Genomic DNA, 20,573 nt, shown 5'->3' with positions numbered 1-20,573 from the left:
CAGTGCGGTGAGGTCGAGGGGAGGGCGCAGGCAGGGGAGGAATATTGTGCCGGTGGTCGCTGGCGTTTCGAGGAAGATCGTCAACACTGACTCACTGGAGGTAGATGAAGGCGATTTGCCCATTCTTTGTACATCGGACGGTGCAGAAAAAATGGACTGACCTATTTTCTTTCAGTCGACTGTTATTTTCATTGAATCCTGTAGTAATTTAGTGTGCCATGCATGTTGTAGAGCTATCATATGTCTCCCGTCATTTATTTCTCACCGACCTGCTATCTGCTACCTTTACACTCTACTAATTATGCACAGACTTCACCCATACTCACACTATTGTTTTTTTATGCATGGGTATTTCAGACTCTGACGCTGTGTTGATGAATGCAGAAAAGAAAAGACAGAAGTCGCTCCAGTGTAATTCGAAGATAAGCACTAAGTGTTCCAGCGCTCTAACGGTTGCAGTGTCAGCAGTTGGAGACAGTAAACGTAGCTCTGCAGTTGATGATCTCAATTGCCACACACAACCATCCCAGGTGCTTGCTTTAACTTCGCGCTGTCAAATGTGGTTGCATGTTGCATATGGTGTCTACCTTGTATTGCTTCCAATTTGGTTAAATTGCATCTGCTTACTTTACACATTATGCCTTTGATAATGACATGTCTTCCTGTTTTTGATACATACTACATATGTCTATTAACCATGTTCGTACATCAAACTAATGCTCTTTTGTATCCCTGGTCAATCACTTATGATGAGACAGTCACCCGGGTGGGTTTCTGTGAGACACCATACTCGTTTAAAGAGTGAAGTGTCATCCTCCCCACATGATTCTCAAGAAACAACAAGGCTAAATGAAGATAGTCAATGTAGCTCTCTAGTTGATCACCGCAATTTCCCCACACCACCATCGCAGGTGCTTGCTCTTACTTGGCAGTGTGATATGTAGTGTTCGTCTTACATGAAAGTAGTGTTCGTCAGTATCATGCATCAATGAGTTCTGAAGAGCAAATTTTAATCCTTTTTCTTGTGGGTTTGACTTGACAAGGCAAAATCAAGAAAGAGGAAGGAAAAGAGTAAGGAAGGTGATGATGGTGGTCCTCTGCAGCAACGTAAACGGAGCATCTGTACCGATTCTCCTTGTACTGATAGTGCATTACAAGGTCCAAGTCTCCGCTCCCCTACTCCACCATCCAAGGTGCTTGCTCTAACTTGGCAGTGTGATATCTAGTTGCATGTTGCATATGGTGTCTAGCTCGTATTGCTCCTAATTAGTGTAAACTGCATCTGCTTAGCTTACACATGATACATGTGAATATGACAGACTTTCCTGTTTTTGGTACATACTATATCTGATGATAAGGCACCTTTAAGTCGCCATTGTGATATTGGTTGTGTCTTGCATATGATTTCTAGCATGTATTGCTTCTAATTTGTTGAAATGCCATACAGTTTGAACTTGGCAGAGTGATATTGGTTGCATCTTTCATATTGTGTCTAGCTTGCAGTGCTTCTAATTTGTTGAAATGCCTTCTGCTTAGTTACCACATCATAGGTGTGAATATGTCACACCATCCTGTTTTTCATACATATTCCATCCTCGCATCATGTGTTTGCCTTTCATCCGAGTAGTGTTCGTCAGTATCATGCATGAATGAGTTCTGAAGAGCGAATTTTATTCCTTTTTCTTATCGGTTTGACTTCACAATGCAAAATCATTGCAGCTGAAGGAAATTAGTCCAGCAGTGGATGATGGTGGTCCTTCGAAGCAATTCAAATAGGGGGTCTCTACAGATTCTACTCCGCCATCCTCCCAACAAGATTCACAAGACAACACAAGGCTGGACAGTCAACGTAGCTGTGTAGATGATGAGCACATCTCCCCTACTCCACCATCACAGGTGCTTGCTCTAACTTGACACTATTATATGTGGTTGCATGTTGCGTATGATGTCTAGCTTGTATTGCTTCTAACTTGAATTGCATCTGCTTACTTTACACATAATGCCTGTGAATATGACATGTGTTCCTGTTTCTAGAACATACGTGTACATGATGAGCACATCTCCCCTACTCCACCACCAAAGGTGCTTGCTCTTACTTGGAACTGTTATATGTGGTTGCGTTTTCCGTATGATGTCTAGTTTGTATTGCTTCTGATTATGTTGAATTGCATCTGCGTAGCTTACAACTTATACCTGCAACGATCACTTACCCATAAGCCACATTTAACTTTGGACTGTGATGTAGGTTGCATCTTGCATTGTCTTCTAGCTTGTACTACTTCTAATTTCTTTAAATGGCACTTACGACGAGACACTTTTTACCTGATAGAGTGTAACGCCCTCGATGCGGCTATATCTCCCACGTGTTGAAGCACGACTTAGAGGCATAACCGCATTGAAAGCAATGTCGCGAGTGAGGTAATCTTCACACAACCCATGTAATACATAAGGGAAAGAGATACATAGTTGGCTTACAATCGCCACATCACACAAATACATGAATAAAGCATTACATCAACCAGATACAATCAAGGTCCGACTACGGAACCAAAATAAAGGAAGAACCCCAAAAGAGACAAGGTCCCCGATCGACCCCAACTGGGCTCCACTACTGATCAACTAGAACAAAATAACACAAAGGACAAGATCTTCATCGGGCTCCTCCTGAGCTTGATTGTGTCATCTACACGGTTCAACGGCACCTGCAAGCTGGTTTTGGAAGTATCTGTGAGTCACGGGGACTCAGCAATCTCGCACCCTCGCGATCAAGACTATTTAAGCTTATGGGTAAGGTAAAAGTATGAGGTGGAGCTGCAGCAAGCGACTAGCATATATGGTGGCTAACATACGCAAATGAGAGCGAGAAGAGAAGGCAAAGCACGGTCGATAAAAGTATGATCAAGAAGTGATCCTAGAACAACCTACGTCAAGCATAACTCCAAAACCGTGTTCACTTCCCGGACTCCGCCGAGAAGAGACCATCACGGTTACACACGCGGTTGATGTATTTTAATTAAGGTCAACTTCAGGTTTTCTACAACCGGACGTTAACAAATTCCCATCTGCCCATAACCGCGGGCACGGCTTTCGAAAGTTCAAATCCCTGCAGGGGGTCCCAACTTAGCCCATGACAAGCTCTCACGGTCAACGAAGGATATTCCTTCTAGCGGGAAGACCCGATCAGACTCGGAATCCCGGTTACAAGACATTTCGACCAGGTAAAACTAAACTAGCAACACCGCCCGAATGTGCCAACAAATCCCGATAGGAGCTGCACATATCTCTTTCTCAGGGCACACTCAGATCGTCCTAGGTACGGGTAGGCCAGCCCAGAGTTGCCCCTGGTGGCCACTGGCAGCTGACAGGTGGACCAACACTCAGAGGAGCACTAGCCCGGGGGGGTTAAAATAAGATGACCCTTGAGTTTGCAGAACCCAAGGGAAAGAAAAGGCTAGGTGGCGAATGGTAAAACCAATGTTGGGCATTGCTGGAGGAGTTTTATTCAAGGCGAACTATGAAGGGGTTCCCATTATTACCCAACCGCGTAAGGAATGCAAAATCCGGGAACATAACACCGATATGACGGAAACTAGGGCGGCAAGAGTGGAACAAAACACCAGGCATAAGGCCGAGCCTTCCACCCTTTACCAAGTATATAGATGCATTAATTAAATAAGAGATATTGTGATATCCCAACAAGTAAACATGTTCCAACAAGGAACAACATCTCCATGTTCCAACAAGGAACAAACTTCAATCTTCACCCGCAACTAACAACGCTATAAGAGGGGCTGAGCAAAGCGGTAACATAGGCAATCAACGGTTTGCTAGGACAAGGTGGGTTAGAGGCTTGGTTCAACAATATAGGAGGCATGATAAGCAAGTGGTAGGTATCGCAGCATAGGCATAGCAAAAGAGCGAGCATCTAGCAAGCAAAGATATAAGTGATTTCGAGGGTATGGTCATCTTGCCTGAAATCCCGCAAGGAAGAAGAATGAGTCCATGAAGAAGACAAACGAACGTAGCCAATGGATCCTCACAACACGACATTATCGGAACCAACCCGAAGAAGCAACACCGGAAAGAAGCAAACAACATTGTAAACAACCAACACATGACCATGGCATGATGCACAATCGAGTATGATGCATGTCCGGTTTAATGAAGCATGGCATGGCAAAGTGCACAAACAATACTACAAATTAAGTGGAGCTCACTATGCAACGGAGTTGCATATTGACGAAACACCACATGACTTATTTAGATCGATCTTGTTTATGTACCCAACAATATTAAATGTTGTTAGCATGGCAAGAGGTGAAGCATGATGAAACTATCTAATCTAGGCAAGTTTAAATGAGGCCGGAACAACAAAACAGCAAGTCCGGAAACTCCTCATATGCATATATTAGGTTTGGTACTGTTCTTCCCTAAACATAATTTTAGAGTTGTTAACCATGCTAGATGAGTGCATCATGTTAAACTAGGCATTTTTCTACCCCATTTACATATAAAGTTTATTAAATTCGGAGTTACGATTATTTAGTTATGAAATAAATCATTTTAACATGGCATAGGGGAAAATTTAAACAAACAGCAATTTAAACATTTTAACCATGGAGAAAAGTGGCATATTATGAAACTACACAAAATTCTAGGCATTTTACATATATAAGTTGTTTAAAACCGATGCATGGTTTGTGAGTTACGATATGCATGAACTAGGGGGATTATTCTATAAAACTGCCAGACTCCTGGAAAAAGATAAATCGTTCCACGGAAAAAAATACGAGTCAGGCCAAATTTGCTAGCTGGCCCAATAGTGTACAGGAGAAGGAGTGGAGAGGGGCTGCTCACTTTGGGCCTTCAGGGAGCTGACAGATCTGGGCCTCGGCCCGGTCTGTGGGTGGATGAGGTGCGGCTGGGCCATGGCAACGAAGCAGGCTGGGCCTGGCGCTTGCTTCGTTCGGTCAACGCGAGCGCTCAATTCAGATAGCGTCGATGCAGAAGATCTGTTGCTAGTCTCCCTCGCTCAAGCAGAAGGAGACGATGCTGGGAACTCGCGGCGAGGCCGGCAGGCGTGCGAAGCGGTGGGTCAGTGAGGCGGCGAGCAGATCCCGGCGGCGATGTGCCGAACGGAGGCTGATGGAGGTGGGTCCAGCGACGGCTTGCGGGCAGAGTAGAAGAAGGCTGCGCGTCCTCGGCAGCGGTGCCATGGCAGGACACAGACCCAGCGCGGGGCGAGGACTCGACAAGGCGGAGGGAGGCATGGTCAATGGAGCGACCTGCAGCGACTGCAACTCCCGCTCGCTGCAGACAAGATGCAGCACGGCAAGGGACTTGGTGGCTTGGCGAGGATGGCGGGGCCTGATGGCGAGGCAGGAGAGATGGGGCACAGCGACGGATGCAGGGGCGCTTGGCGCTACTCCGACGAGCTGAGGACTCCGGCGGGACGGCAGGATGGTGTGGTTCCGGCGAAGGAGAAGCAGAGGAGGGCAACATGGCGCGATGGCGGAAGCTCCTGCTGCTGCAGCAGGACTCGAGGAGCTCGGTGCGGGGCTCACCCATTCATGGTGTGGGGTTCCTGAGAGAGAGAGATGTGAGAAGGGAGAAACCAGAGGAGATGGATGAAAGCGCGAAGGCAAGGAGAGGGACGGCTTGTTGGCTGACTGGTGGATCGGGAGGAGCTAGTTGAATCAGAAGGAGGGGATGGATGGGACAGAGATGATTTGCCGATGCTCTGTTCGGTGGTGCCTGAAAACGCACTGGATCAGGCAGGGGAGATCCGGAGGGGGATTTGGTGGAGTATGGCGGCGGCTGAGGGGGACAAATGACCTAGATTTTAGGGTTGGCTTGATTGGGTAGGTGGTGGACTATATATATAGGGACAATCGGATTAGGTTTGGACCCTCCGATCAAAATCAGACGGTCTCGGATAAATAGGTTAGGGAGCCCAATTAAGAAAACAGAGACATTTTGTAGATGTTTGGGGATGATCCAGACACAACGGTGGCGACAATATGGGTCGGGTTCGGGACAACTTTCGGACGCGCGCGCGAGGAGGGCCGCGGGCTGACGAGAGAGGTTAGGTTGGGTCTGGCGGATTGTGAAGAGCGGGTTGGTCTAAGAGAAGAGGGGTGAGGGAGTCCTGGATTAGGGGGTGTTCGGGTAGCCAGACTATACCTTCAGCCGGACTCCTGGACTATGAAGATACAAGATTGAAGACTTCGTCCCGTGTCCGGATGGGACTTTCCTTGGCGTGGAAGGCAAGCTTGGGGATGCGGATATTCAAGATCTCCTACCATTGTAACCGACTTTATGTAACCCTAACCCTATCCGGTGTCTATATAAACCGAAGGGTTGTAGTCCGTAGGCAATCAACTCCATACACAACAATCATACCATAGGCTAGCTTCTAGGGTTTAGCCTCCTTGATCTCGTGGTAGATCTACTCTTGTACTACCCATATCATCAATATTAATCAAGCAGGAGTAGGGTATTACCTCCATCGAGAGGGCCCGAACCTGGGTAAAACAAAGTGTTCCCTGTCTCCTGTTACCATCCGACCTAGACACACAGTTCGGGACCCCCTACCCGAGATCCTCCGGTTTTGACACCGACATTGGTGCTTTCATTGAGAGTTCCTCTGTGTCGCCGCCTTTAGGCCCAATGCCTCCTTTGATCATCAACAACGATACGGTCCAGGGTAAGACTTTTTTCCCCGGACAGATCTTTGTCTTCGGCGGCTTCGCTCTGCGGGTCGATTCGCTCGGCCACCTGGAGCAGATCGAAAGCTACGCCCCTGGCCATGAAGTCGGGTTTGGAAGCTTAAACTACATGGCTGACATCCGCGGAGACTTGATCTTCGACAGATTCGAGCCACAGCCAAGCGCACCGCACTGTCTCGATGGGCATGATATAGCTCTGCCGCCGAACAGCGCCTTGGAGGCCGCGCACGCATCGGTTTCGACCATTGATTCGGAGCCGACTGCACCAATCGAGGATCAGCGGTTGGACGCTGCCTCAGGGGCTGCGATCTCAGAGGCGATCGAGCCGAACTCCAGCCCCGCACTCCGCATGGCCCGTGACTCCGAGGAGCCGGATTCCTCTCTGAACTCCGAGCCCCCCGCGCCCCTGCCAATCGAATCCGATTGGGCGCCGATAATGGAGTTCACCGCTGTGGACATCTTTCAGCACTCGCCCTTCGGCGACATCCTGAATTCTCTAAAGTCTCTCTCTTTATCAGGAGAGCCTTGGCCGGACTACGGTCAGCGAGGGTGGAATACGGATGATGAGGAAATTCAAAGCCCACGCACCACCCACTTTGTAGCCACTGTCGACGATCTAACCGACATGCTTGACTTCGACTCCGAAGACATCGACGGCATGGACGACGATGTAGGAGACGAACAGGAACCAGCACCTGTAGGGCGCTGGAAGGCCACCTCGTCATATGACATATATATGGTGGATACTCCAAAAGATGGAGATGGTGATGGAACAGTGGGGGATGACGCCCCCAAGAAACAGCCAAAGCGCCGGCGTCAGCAGTGCCGCTCTAAATCCCGCCAAAGCAAAAACGGTGATTCCGGCACCGGAGATAATACTACCCCAGATAGCGCCGAAGAACACCCACCTTAGCAAAATTCGGCACAGGAAGATGGAGAAGCCAGCCCTCATGAGAGAGCGGCATACCGAGAGGTCGAGGACGATAACTATACGCCTCCCTCCGAAGACGAGGCAAGCCTCGATGACGACGAATTCGTCATACCATCAGACCCCGGCGAACAAGAGCGTTTTAAACGCAGGCTTTTAGCCACGACAAGCAGCCTCAAGAAAAAGCAGCAACAGCTTAGAACTGCCCAAGATTTTCTAGCTAATAGATGGACTGAAGTCCTTGCGGCCAAAGAGTATGAACTCGAACGCCCCTCCAAGAGTTACCCAAAGCGCAGGCCGCTACCCCGATCAGAGGAAGAAGCACCTACATCACCAGCGAATGACATGGCAGACCGGCCACCTCGCGGCCGCGACAGAGAGGCCTCTCGGCCCTCCACCCAAGCCATGCCCCGACGCCGCTCAACTAAGGCATGGAAAAATGCGCCCGACCTGCGAGACATACTGGAGGATAAGGCAACACAAACAAGATCGATCTACGGATCGCGCAGGCGCCCTACGGCATGTGACAATGATCCTCACTCCGGATACAACAAATCCGGCCAGGCCGAACACAACAGACATAGCTCTTCCGAGCTGCGTCGTGATATAGCCCAGTACAGAGGCGCCGCACACCCGCTATGCTTCACGAATGAAGTAATGGATCATAAAATCCTAGAGGGTTTCAAACCCGTAAACATCGAATCATACGATGGCACAATAGATCCGGCGGTATGGATCGAGGATTATCTCCTCCACATCCACATGGCACGCGGCGATGATCTACACGCCATCAAATACCTCCCGCTCAAACTTAAAGGACCAGCCCTGCATTGGCTTAACAGCTTGCCAGCAGACTCAATCGGTTCTTGGGAGGACCTGGAAGCCACATTCCTCGACAACTTCCAGGGCACTTACGTGCGACTGCCGGACACCGACGACTTAAGCCACATAATTCAGCAGCCAGACGAATCGGCCAGACAATTCTGGACACGGTTCCTAACAAAGAAAAACCAGATAGTCGACTGTCCGGACGTAGAGGCCCTAGCAGCCTTCAAGCATAACATCCGCGACGAGTGGCTTGCCCGACACCTGGGACAGGAAAAGCCGAAATCCATGGCAGCCCTCACGACACTCATGACCCGCTTTTGCGCGGGAGAAGACAGCTGGCTAGCTCGCAGTAACAACTTATCAAAGAACCCTGGTAATTCGGATACCAAGGACAAAAGTGGCAGGACACGTCGGAATAAGCAAAAACACCATGTTAACAGCGATAACAATGAAGACACGGCAATCAATGCCGGATGCAAAGGCTATAAATCCGGTCAGCGGAAAAAGCCATTCAAAAAGAATACTCAGGGCCCGTCGAGTTTGGACCGAATACTCGATCGCTTATGCCAGATACATGGCACCCCCGAAAGGCCAGCCAATCACACTAACAGGGACTATTGGGTGTTCAAGCAGGCAGGCACGTTAAGGGCCGAAAACAGAGACAAGGGGCTGCACAGCGACGACGAGGAGCCCAAGCCGCCGAACAACAATGGACAAAAGGGCTTTCCCCCACAAGTGCGGACGGTGAACATGATATATGCAACCCACATTCCCAAGCGGGAGCGGAAGCATGCGCTACGGGACGTATACGCGATAGAGCCAGTCACCCCAAAGTTCAACCCATGGTCCTCCTGCCCGATCACTTTTGATCGAAGGGACCATCCAACTAGCATCCGTCATGGCGGCTTCGCCACATTGGTTCTCGACCCAATAATCGACAGATTTCATCTCACAAGAGCCCTCATGGACGGCGGCAGTAGCCTGAACCTGCTTTACCAGGATACAGTGCGAAAAATGGGCATAGAACCCTCAAGAATTAAGCCCACAAGAACGACCTTTAAAGGCATTATACCAGGTGTAGAAGCCAACTGTACAGGCTCAGTAACACTTGACGTGGTCTTCGGATCCCCGGACAATTTCCGAAGCGAAGAGTTAATCTTCGATATAGTCCCGTTTCGCAGTGGCTATCATGCCCTGCTCAGACGAACCGCATTCGCAAAGTTCAATGCGGTGCCGCACTACACATATCTCAAGCTCAAGATGCCAGGCCCTCAAGGAGTAATTACGGTCAACTGAAACATTGAACGCTCCCTCCGTACGGAGGAGCATATGGCGGCTCTCGCAGCGGAGGTACAAAGTAGCCTTCTCAGGCAATTCTCTAGCCCGGCCATTAAAAAGCCAGACACTGCCAAGCGCGCCTGGAGTAACCCACAGCAGGACCGCCTGGCACACTCTGAGCAAGCGTAGCAATGCGGCCCCAACCCCAGCTTTCGCGACATAGCAAAACCAGTACCTCGAGTACATAACTACGCCCTTGAAATACCATGGGCACAGGGGAAGGAGCACAATAACGGCACGCCCAAAATACGGCTTAAAACATACTAGGGGCTGCCGGATTCTTTTTTTAATTTTTTCTTACTTTCAGGACTCCATACTTCGGACGACCTGTTCGGCAATTCGACTGCCGCACAAACGATGCAAGATCCAGGGAGGCAGACAAGCCATGCCGCATTATGGAACTCCCAGGTGGTCTCTGTTACGAGCGTTATACCTGTTTTGAATACACTTCCGCGGCCTGCCCCTGGTCAGGACATACTGAATAGTCCAATATCTTTCGCTTACCGCACTACTTGTATCGTTCGGCTTTGATAAATAGCCTCTCTATAAACAATGCTTAGCTTTTTGTCTATTTTCTGCATTACTCTCTTTTATATATGTTCATTAATGACATGTTGCACCCGTACACTATGGTACGGCTGTTGGGGAACGTAGCAGAAATTCAAAATTTTCCTACGTGTCACCAAGATCTATCTATGGAGAGACTAGCAACGAGGGGAAGGTGTCACATCCCTAGCTTCTGGTAATGCTCTAGGCTAGCTTCATGTGTGCAACATGTTTAAATTGTATGAAATTTGAAATGGGGATGACCAAGCCCTAGCAGCAAAGCATTGCAAATAGGTTCAACTTCAAAATATTTTCAAAGAACCCAAATTGGTTTGCAAAAATGTTCATGATCACTGGAAAAGGGTGAAAACCATATCCAGAGATGATGGATATTTTTCCAAGACATTTTTGGATTTTTTTAATAAACCATATTGTATTTGACTTTGGGCATTTGAATACTATAAATAATTTAAATGTTCAAATAAATGTTGGAAATTGTTAAGGGTCACTGAAATAATTCAGAAAGCACCCATAATTATTTCCAGGATTTTATAAAATGATTTGATATTTTAAATCAAATCCAAAAACAAATTGCAGAAATAGAAAAGAGAAACAGAACAGAAATAAAAGAGAGAAGGACTTACCTGTGAAGCCCACCTGGTGGCCCAACAGGACCGGCCCAGCGCGGCCCAGCCCGCCACCGCTACTCCCCCCCCTGTCGTCTTCCTCTTGTCAGTGGGAGCAGCTGCGTGCTCGCACGCGCGCGGCCGAGGAGGCCACCTCCTCCCTGCCTGGCTGCCTCCTCCTTCCCTGGTCCCTCCCGCGACGCCACGCAGCCCCGACCCCCTCTCACTTCTCCCTCGCTCTCTGGACCTCCCTCCCCCTCGCTCCTCTGTTTCCCCTCCAGCGACCGAACGGAGCCGCCGCCACCGACGAGAGCCACCGTGGCTACCGGCCACCCCACGGCTCACCGACGCCCCAGGAAGCTCCGTCGGTCCTCCCTCTACCTCCTCAACGAGCCACGAGGCCCCGGACGTGCCATAACACCGCCCTCGATGCCTTCTTCAACCTCGGGACCGCCGGCCATCTTCGTCAAATTCGCCGGCTCCGGACCGTCCCCGACCTCGCCGAGCGTCCCCTCGTCATCGCCGTGAGTCACTGACCCTCTCCCCTAACTCAGCATGCTCCCCTCCGTGCCGTAGCGCCGTTCCCCACGAGCACCGAAGCCACCGTCCGCCATTGCTGCTGCACGCATAGCCTCCGTGCTCCCCTGGCCTCACTGAGCTGCTCTTAGTGCTCCCCATGTCTAGCAGGTGCTGCCCAGCCTCTCCATTTGCTCACTGATGCACCGTAGCGACGCGCCCGAGCACCACCGAACACCATCGCCGCCAAGGCTCGTCGCCGGCATGAGTTCCGGCGACCCCGCGACCTCCCACTCGGTCCTCTGGATGCGCGGGAGCAAGGGCCATCCCCTGGTGCCCTCAGCGCGCCAAACTGACGCCTCTAGCGCAAGTCCGGCGTGCCCCGCCGTGTTCTGTGGTCGCCGTCGGCTGGTCTCCGGCGTGCTGACGTGGCGTCGTCGTTAGGGGGTAATGACCCTGCTAACTAACCCTGTGACACTGACAGCGGGCCCCGTAGCGGGTCAAAGCCCGATTCAACGCGGGATTAGCCCCTGTGTCACTGACGTGTGGACCCCACACGTCAGGTTTGACCCGAGCCGGCCCCTGTTGACTTGCTGACGTCATGCCAACGTCATGCTGACGCAGTAATGTTTTCTGGATTTAATTTAATTCTGAAATTCCAGAAAATGCCTAAAACTTCTAAAATTCATAGAAATTAAACCGTAACTCCAAATGAAATAAATTATATATGAAAAATTATCAGAAAAATTCAAGGAATCCATCTGTACCATTTTCATGCATGTTAGAACAACTTATAGCTGCTGTTTAGCACAAATCATATAAATGGCATTTAAATAATCACATATGGAGTTTGAATTTGAATCTTGTATTCAAACCAACCCCATTTAACTTGTTGCTAGATGCATTAGCCCAAAACACATTCATTTTGCCATGTCATGATCATGCATCATATTGTGCATTGCATTGATTGTGTTCCCTTCTGTGTTGCCGGTATTTGTCCCCTCTCGATAGACGTGATATCGATGATGTGATCGTTGACACTGATGAAGACTCAATGTTATCTTCAGAAGTGCCAGGCAAGCAAAACCCCCTTGTTCATTCCAATACAATCCCACTCTCTCGCTCCTGCTCTCTTTTACTGCATTAGGACAACAACGATTCAACTGTTACTTGCTGCGGTAGCTGAACCCCTTTATCCTTTGCATGACCTGTCATTGCCACAGTAAATAGATGAAACCCACTAGCATGAGTAGGAGTTGTTTGAGCCCTGATGTGCCTACTCATTTATGTTTGTTGTCATGCCTGCTACTGCGTAGAGTTGAGTCGGGTCTGATTCATCGGGGATGAATCAGAGGCGTGTGAACCTGTCCTACTGTGTGTGAGCTAAGTGTGTGAACACGATTTGGTAAAGGTAGCGGTGAGAGGCCATGTAGGAGTACATGGTGGGTTGTCTCATTGCAGCCGTCCTCAGGAACTGAGTTCTGCGTTTGTGATCCATGATTCAGCTACTACCACGCATTGGGCCCGAAACCAATGGACCCTCTCGGCTTCTTAATCACCCTTGTCCTCTGTCCAGGAGTTGCAAGTAGTTTCTGGTGTTTGTAGTATGCTAGAGGCCGTGCGCAGCGCTGACCGTAGGGGTGGGCTGTGATGCGGTAGGCACGTGGCCGGGTAAACCGGGCGCCCGTTTGGTGTCACGGAACCCTGTTCACATCGTTTGGGGCTGTGAGCGAAACTCCGGCCGGATCTCCTCATGGATGGAACCCAAATAGGCGATAAACCTGGACTAGAGACTTAGATGATTAGGTAGGTCGTGGCCGACACCCACGTTGGGCTTCCACTTGAAGGTTGCCGAGTACATGTCGTGTAAACGGCGGTAAGTGGTGAGAGCGTGTGTGAAGAAGTACACCCCTGCAGGGTTAACATCATCTATTCGAATAGCCGTGTCCGCGGAAAAGGACTTCTGGGTTGCTTATATCAGTTCATAGACAAGTGAAAGTGGATACCCTAAAATACGCAAGATAAGCGTGAGTGCTATGGATGGCGTTCTCGTAGGGAGACGGGAGCGGATCCATAGTGGTGTATTGATATGGTGAAGATGTGGACTCGTGTGCGCCACCTCAAAAGAGTTACATTGCAGTCGTAGTTTAGGATAGCCACCGAGTCAAAGCTGGCTTGCTGCAGTTAAACCCCACCATCCCCTTTGTTGAAAATGATGCATATGTAGTTAGTTCTGATGTAAGTCTTGCTGGGTACATTTGTACTCACGTTTGCCTATTTATGTTTTTGCAGAGAGACTTCGGTCTCGCTAGTAGTTTCGCGTGGACTTCGACGTTTAGCTTGTTACCTCAGCTACGATCTTGTGCCCTCGGCAGGATCTGGTAGATAGTCAGACTTCTTAGCCTTTTTCATTTTTAGTTGTCTGTACTCAGACATGATAGCTTCCGCTTGTGTTTTGATTTGTATGCTCTGAATGTTGGGTCATGAGACCCATGTTTGTAATGTCTCGCTCCTCGGAGCCTATTGAATAAACTATTTGAGTCGTAGAGTCATTTTGTGATGCCATGTTGTATTGCACATATCGAGCATATTGTGTGTATGTTATTGAAATGCTTGGTATGTGTGGGATCTGACTATCTAGTTGTTTATCTTTAGTAGCATCTCTTACCGGGAAATGTCTCCTAGTGTTTCCACCGAGCCATGGTAGCTTGCTACTGCTCCGGAACACTTAGGCTGGCCGGCATGTGTCCTTCTTCGTTCCTGTGTCTGTCCCTTCGGGGAAATGTCACGCGATGAATACCGGAGTCCTGTTAGCCTGCTACAGCCCGGTTCACCGGAGTCCTGCTAGCCCAGTGCTACAGCCTGGATTCACTCGCTGATGACCGACACGTTCGATGCTGGGTCATGGATGCCCGTCCCTGTAAGTCTGTGCCACTTTGGATTTACGACTAGCCATGTCAGCCCGGGCTCCTTATCATATGGATGCTAGCGACACTGTCATATACGTGTGCCAAAAGGCGCAAACGGTTCCGGGCTAAGGTAAGGCGACACCCGTGGGAATACCGTGCGTGAGGCCGCAAAGTGATATGAGGTGTTACATGCTAGATCGATGTGGCATTGAGTCGGGGTCCTGACAGCGTTGGTATCAGAGCTTGACTGCCTGTAGGATTACCAAGCCAAACTGGTCGAAGTTGAGTCTAGAAATTCTTTAGTTATATGTAGGGGAATTGATTGTGGGATGGAACGTAAGGCTCTTTTACTCCTTATACCTCATGCCCTTCTGATCTGAGTCATCTTATCTTTCCTGCGGGGATTAAGAACTAGGCTATCTCTTCTTTCTATCAGGATCACGTGTTACTAATCCGTAGACTTATAAGATTGTTGATTCAAGCCTCAGTTCAGTTCCTACTATCTTCTGTATGTTAACTGTTGATCTCGAGACCTTGATATTGTGCTTCTGAGTGGTTATGCCACCATTTATATGAATGTCTCAAATCTTTTCTGAGCATTTATAGCCGTTATGCTGTCCGAGTCATCCCAGGTTTCTAAGTAGTCTGATGCAATTGCAAATCCTTTTTTTCCCGTTCCAATGTTCCCATGGGCCAGATTAACCACACTAATTAGTGAGTTGAGGTACTTCGTTACCTTGACATATATGTTGGAGATATTATTATGACCCTAGGTGTCTTAGGGGATCATCTAGTAATTTAGCCATGATTTGTGTTTCCAGTGTGATGATTCTGGCCATCATTCTCGAAAGCATTCCGTGATGCTACTTAGTAGTAGGTATTCTATTTCTGGGTTTGAACCCGAGATTCACTCTACTTACTTCATGTTGATAGTGTTTGCTAGTTCCTTCAGGATATTAGTAACCTTTGCGATAGTCCTCGAGGTCCGTGGTATATCGTTCTTCCAAATACCATGAACCATTATGGCAGAATTTTGTTGGATCAAAAGATCACAACAGGCCCTCTATGAGTTCTCCATGCTATATTGTGACTCTGCCAGCTCAACCTTTCTGCATGGGTTATCCGGAAGAAATATGTTGAACTTCGTTCGACATGCTAAACCATGCATCCACAACGCAGAAAATCATATGTTCCTTGAGTTGTCCCTTTTTAGTTGTCTACTGACCTTCGTCTATCAATTGATAGTTAAGATTATGTGTGCATTCGTTCATCGATGCCTATTACTCTTGTGGTCTGTCAAGCCATTCTATCGCAGAATGACTAGGAGAAACAAACTCCAGTACCTCTTCCATATCCAGGATTGGGTCAAAGAAGTTGTGCTCCGCAGATCAAAATGCCAGCCCAGCTTTTGATTCTGTTCTACCCTGAAGTATTACCATCTTTATATCGGGATTGTTATAGGAATTGCACACCATCCTATGAACTCTTGGTACAGTGATACTTCTTGCCATCATTGTTCATTCCTCGGTTCCTGTGTTATTGTAACCAGAATGCCGACAAGTGAATCGTGGCGTGTGAAATCAATACTGCTAGCAACTCTGTTGCTTGGTAGTTAAATGGACGATAACCTCATTCTTAGCGTGTTGATTATTGAATCGTCACCCTAAGATTGATTGTGCTACCTAGTCCCTATTTCTGGTGCACTCCTCGACCAATGAGTTAGGAATTATTTCAGGTCCTCACTCATTTGATCATATCGTCTTGCCCTCAAAAGCGAGATTGTTCTCGAGCTTAGTAACATACCGGTGGTTCGTGATTTTCTGAATATCTTCTCAGAAGTATTACCAGGTTGTCACCTGACCGCTATGTTGAGTTCGTGATCAAGTTGGTTTATTCCTATAAACCACCCCTTCTCCAAGAATCTGTGTTGGATACCCTGAGCTAGTTGGATAAGCTAAACAACAACTTGGAGAGTTGGAAGATAAAAGCTTGTCCGACTTAGATCATGTTAAGGGATATATTTTTGTGTGTGTGTGTGTGTGTGTTGAAGAAAGATGATATCTTCATCAATTGGTCCTTGTGAACAATTGTTGGATCTATTGTCTTACCCAAACCTTTGATTGAGTATGGGCTATCATCCAATCAGACCAGAACCAACGATATACGTAATGTTGTCTTACTCGTGGTTGATCCCTCGAGCATACACCATTATATCTTTTGGGTCTGACCAATGCTATCACTTGTCCACTTAACTATGGAATTCCTTTTAAAAGGAAACCCAGATGAATTGTTGTTGTGCCCAATGACAACATCCTTGTCTTCTCCATAATTTTGCTGAACATTAAGCTAGTGTTGGAAACTCTTGAAAGCATTTGTTCATGCTAGCTCATGAAGCATATGTTCGGATGTAAGAAGTGACTTCCTCTAGTTCATGTACATTTGATGCAAGTTGCCGCCGTGATTTGAGAAAGTTAGTTTTGCTTCCTCTGGAATCATCCCAAGTCAGTCATGCATATGTGCGAAGTATTCTATGGTTTGGAGACTTGCAACCTTCATTCCATATGTGTTCCGAGCACACCAAGCCACTGATTGATTTGTTCAAGGAGAAGAAGTTCCTTCTTAAGAGCATGCCTTATGCAAGGATTTCGATATCCTCGTTGATGGTTCCTCACCTGAACTCGGTAGTGTTTTATTATAAGACTACCACGTGGTCATGCTTGTCTGGGACAGCGTGTTCACATGTTTGTAGCAGAACCAGCTCATGTTTTGACGCTTGCTATCGTAGTTCATTCCCCGAGAATCTCGCAACGTCATCTCGTCGATTCGTGTTGCAAACTTCCGTTTTTCTTCCTAGACTCGATGAGTCTGGAATATCCTGACACCAACCAGATCTGAATCTCAGGCAGATATGATGGTTGGAATATTTCCCAAGAATTATAATATTGGTCGCGCGATAACCGGTAAAGTGGATGTCATGGCCAACACACCCAGCCGGAAGACCTGTTATTATAATATCTTGATTGATGAAGTTGGCCACCCCCCCATAGGGATTTCGTAGGGTTTACTCCCTAGTTGCCCTATGGATTTTTGTGTTCCCGAAGTCCGACCTTTACTTGATGTTCTAGATACCAAACCATTTCAATGAATGGGATATGCTAGCACATCAAGGAGAACATTAGAAGCGGAGTGCTAAATGTCTCTCGGTCGATCATCCAGATTTTATTTCCTTGGCCCCGTCAAGGGTGAAATCTGAGAAGGTGTTATCTTCCTTTGCATCTGCATCCTCCATCACCATTCATCATGGTAGCAAGTTGTGTTGCCAGGACCCTTGACGCGGTTGTTGATAAAACCTTGATGATTGTGGAAATGCTCAAGTTCTTGAGAGCACGCACAAGCGCTACGTGTTATCATCGGCTCTAATTGGGATGCTCTCAGTTCCCTCGGCAATGCTATGACCTTCTCAAACAGTGAATTCACTCTCTATTGTTGGGTTCTTCCCCAGTTACCAGAATCATTCCCAGCATTTGCATTTTGTTCCCAGCTTGCACCGCCAATGTGCCATTCTACCATGGGTCTCTTCCATTTCCGGTGATAAGCAAATTCATCCATTACGTTGTCTTCAACAAGGCAATCCACATCATCCAAGTCCGAGTATGCCATTCTACCGACCCCCTCCAAACGATCGCTCGAGAATTGTCTTAGGCTGGTTTAAAGAGTTTCAATGATCTCTGAATCAAAAGTAATTCTTTTTGCCACTTAAGGTAATAATCTACGAATCACCCTCCTCCAGGATGTTTCGTCGTGGTATCATAGCAACTCAACTCCTCGCTACGTGGACAATCGTTTACCACCTTCTTAAGTGTGGAATTATTGTCTACCTAGTGAACCTTCGTCATCCGTTTCTTTCCACCCCTCTTGATGTGTATCTCGTGTCTCAACCCGAGAGATGGTCCTATGTCTCATTCCGTGAGTTGTTCGATCTTCGAGAAGATCGACCCTTCTAGAGTCTCCTTCTTCCCTCCATGTCATGTTGACAGGGTTTTTCAAGGCAAGACTTCAAGGCAATGATGGTGAATGAATCAACGTTCAACTGAAGTGCACCCTGGATCGTGAAGATTATACTAGTTTGCGTTTCCCCTTCACCTTACCCTACGCTTGAATCTCGAGACGAGATTCTTGTTTAGTGGGGGTGAGTTGTCACATCCCTAGCTTCTGGTAATGCTCTAGGCTAGCTTCATGTGTGCAACATGTTTAAATTGTATGAAATTTGAAATGGGGATGACCAAGCCCTAGCACCAAAGCATTGCAAATAGGTTCAACTTCAAAATATTTTCAAAGAACCCAAATTGGTTTGCAAAAATGTTCATGATCACTGGAAAAGGGTGAAAACCATATCCATAGATGATGGATATTTTTCCAAGACATTTTGGATTTTTTGAATAAACCATATTGTATTTGACTTTGGGCATTTGAATACTATAAATAATTTAAATGTTCAAATAAATGTTGGAAATTGTTAAGGGTCACTGAAATAATTCAGAAAGCACCCATAATTATTTCCAGGATTTTATAAAATGATTTGATATTTTAAATCAAATCCAAAAACAAATTGCAGAAATAGAAAAGAGAAACAGAACAGAAATAAAAGAGAGAAGGACTTACCTGTGAAGCCCACCTGGTGGCCCAACAGGACCGGCCCAGCGCGGCCCAGCCCGCCACCGCTACTCCCCCCCCTGTCGTCTTCCTCTTGCCAGTGGGAGCAGCTGCGTGCTCGCACGCGCGCGGCCGAGGAGGCCACCTCCTCCCTGCCTGGCTGCCTCCTCCTTCCCTGGTCCCTCCCGCGACGCCACGCAGCCCCGACCCCCTCTCACTTCTCCCTCGCTCTCTGGACCTCCCTCCCCCTCGCTCCTCTGTTTCCCCTCCCGCGACCGAACGGAGCCGCCGCCACCGACGAGAGCCACCGTGGCTACCGGCCACCCCACGGCTCACCGACGCCCCAGGAAGCTCCACCGGTCCTCCCTCTACCTCCTCAACGAGCCACGAGGCCCCGGACGTGCCACAACACCGCCCTCGATGCCTTCTTCAACCTCGGGACCGCCGGCCATCTTCGTCAAATTCGCCGGCTCCGGACCGTCCCCGACCTCGCCGAGCGTCCCCTCGTCATCGCCGTGAGTCACTGACCCTCTCCCCTAACTCAGCATGCTCCCCTCCGTGCCGTAGCGCCGTTCCCCACGAGCACCGAAGCCACCGTCCGCCATTGCTGCTGCACGCATAGCCTCCGTGCTCCCCTGGCCTCACTGAGCTGCTCTTAGTGCTCCCCATGTCTAGCAGGTGCTGCCCAGCCTCTCCATTTGCTCACTGATGCACCGTAGCGACGCGCCCGAGCACCACCGAACACCATCGCCGCCAAGGCTCGTCGCCGGCATGAGTTCCGGCGACCCCGCGACCTCCCACTCGGTCCTCTGGATGCGCGGGAGCAAGGGCCATCCCCTGGTGCCCTCAGCGCGCCAAACTGACGCCTCTAGCGCAAGTCCGGCGTGCCCCGCCGTGTTCTGTGGTCGCCGTCGGCTGGTCTCCGGCGTGCTGACGTGGCGTCGTCGTTAGGGGGTAATGACCCTGCTAACTAACCCTGTGACACTGACAGCGGGCCCCGTAGCGGGTCAAAGCCCGAGTCAACGCGGGATTAGCCCCTGTGTCACTGACGTGTGGACCCCACACGTCAGGTTTGACCCGAGCCGGCCCCTGTTGACTTGCTGACGTCATGCCAACGTCATGCTGACGCAGTAATGTTTTCTGGATTTAATTTAATTCTGAAATTCCAGAAAATGCCTAAAACTTCTAAAATTCATAGAAATTCAACCATAACTCCAAATGAAATAAATTATATATGAAAAATTATCAGAAAAATTCAAGGAATCCATCTGTACCATTTTCATGCATGTTAGAACAACTTATAGCTGCTGTTTAGCACAAATCATATAAATGGCATTTAAATAATCACATATGGAGTTTGAATTTGAATCTTGTATTCAAACCAACCCCATTTAACTTGTTGCTAGATGCATTAGCCCAAAACACATTCATTTTGCCATGTCATGATCATGCATCATATTGTGCATTGCATTGATTGTGTTCCCTTCTGTGTTGCCGGTAT

The sequence above is a fragment of the Triticum dicoccoides genome, chromosome 3A, assembly GCF_002162155.2.
Source record: "Triticum dicoccoides isolate Atlit2015 ecotype Zavitan chromosome 3A, WEW_v2.0, whole genome shotgun sequence".
Classification (NCBI taxonomy): domain Eukaryota; kingdom Viridiplantae; phylum Streptophyta; class Magnoliopsida; order Poales; family Poaceae; genus Triticum; species Triticum dicoccoides.
This window is presented reverse-complemented; position numbering follows the sequence as displayed.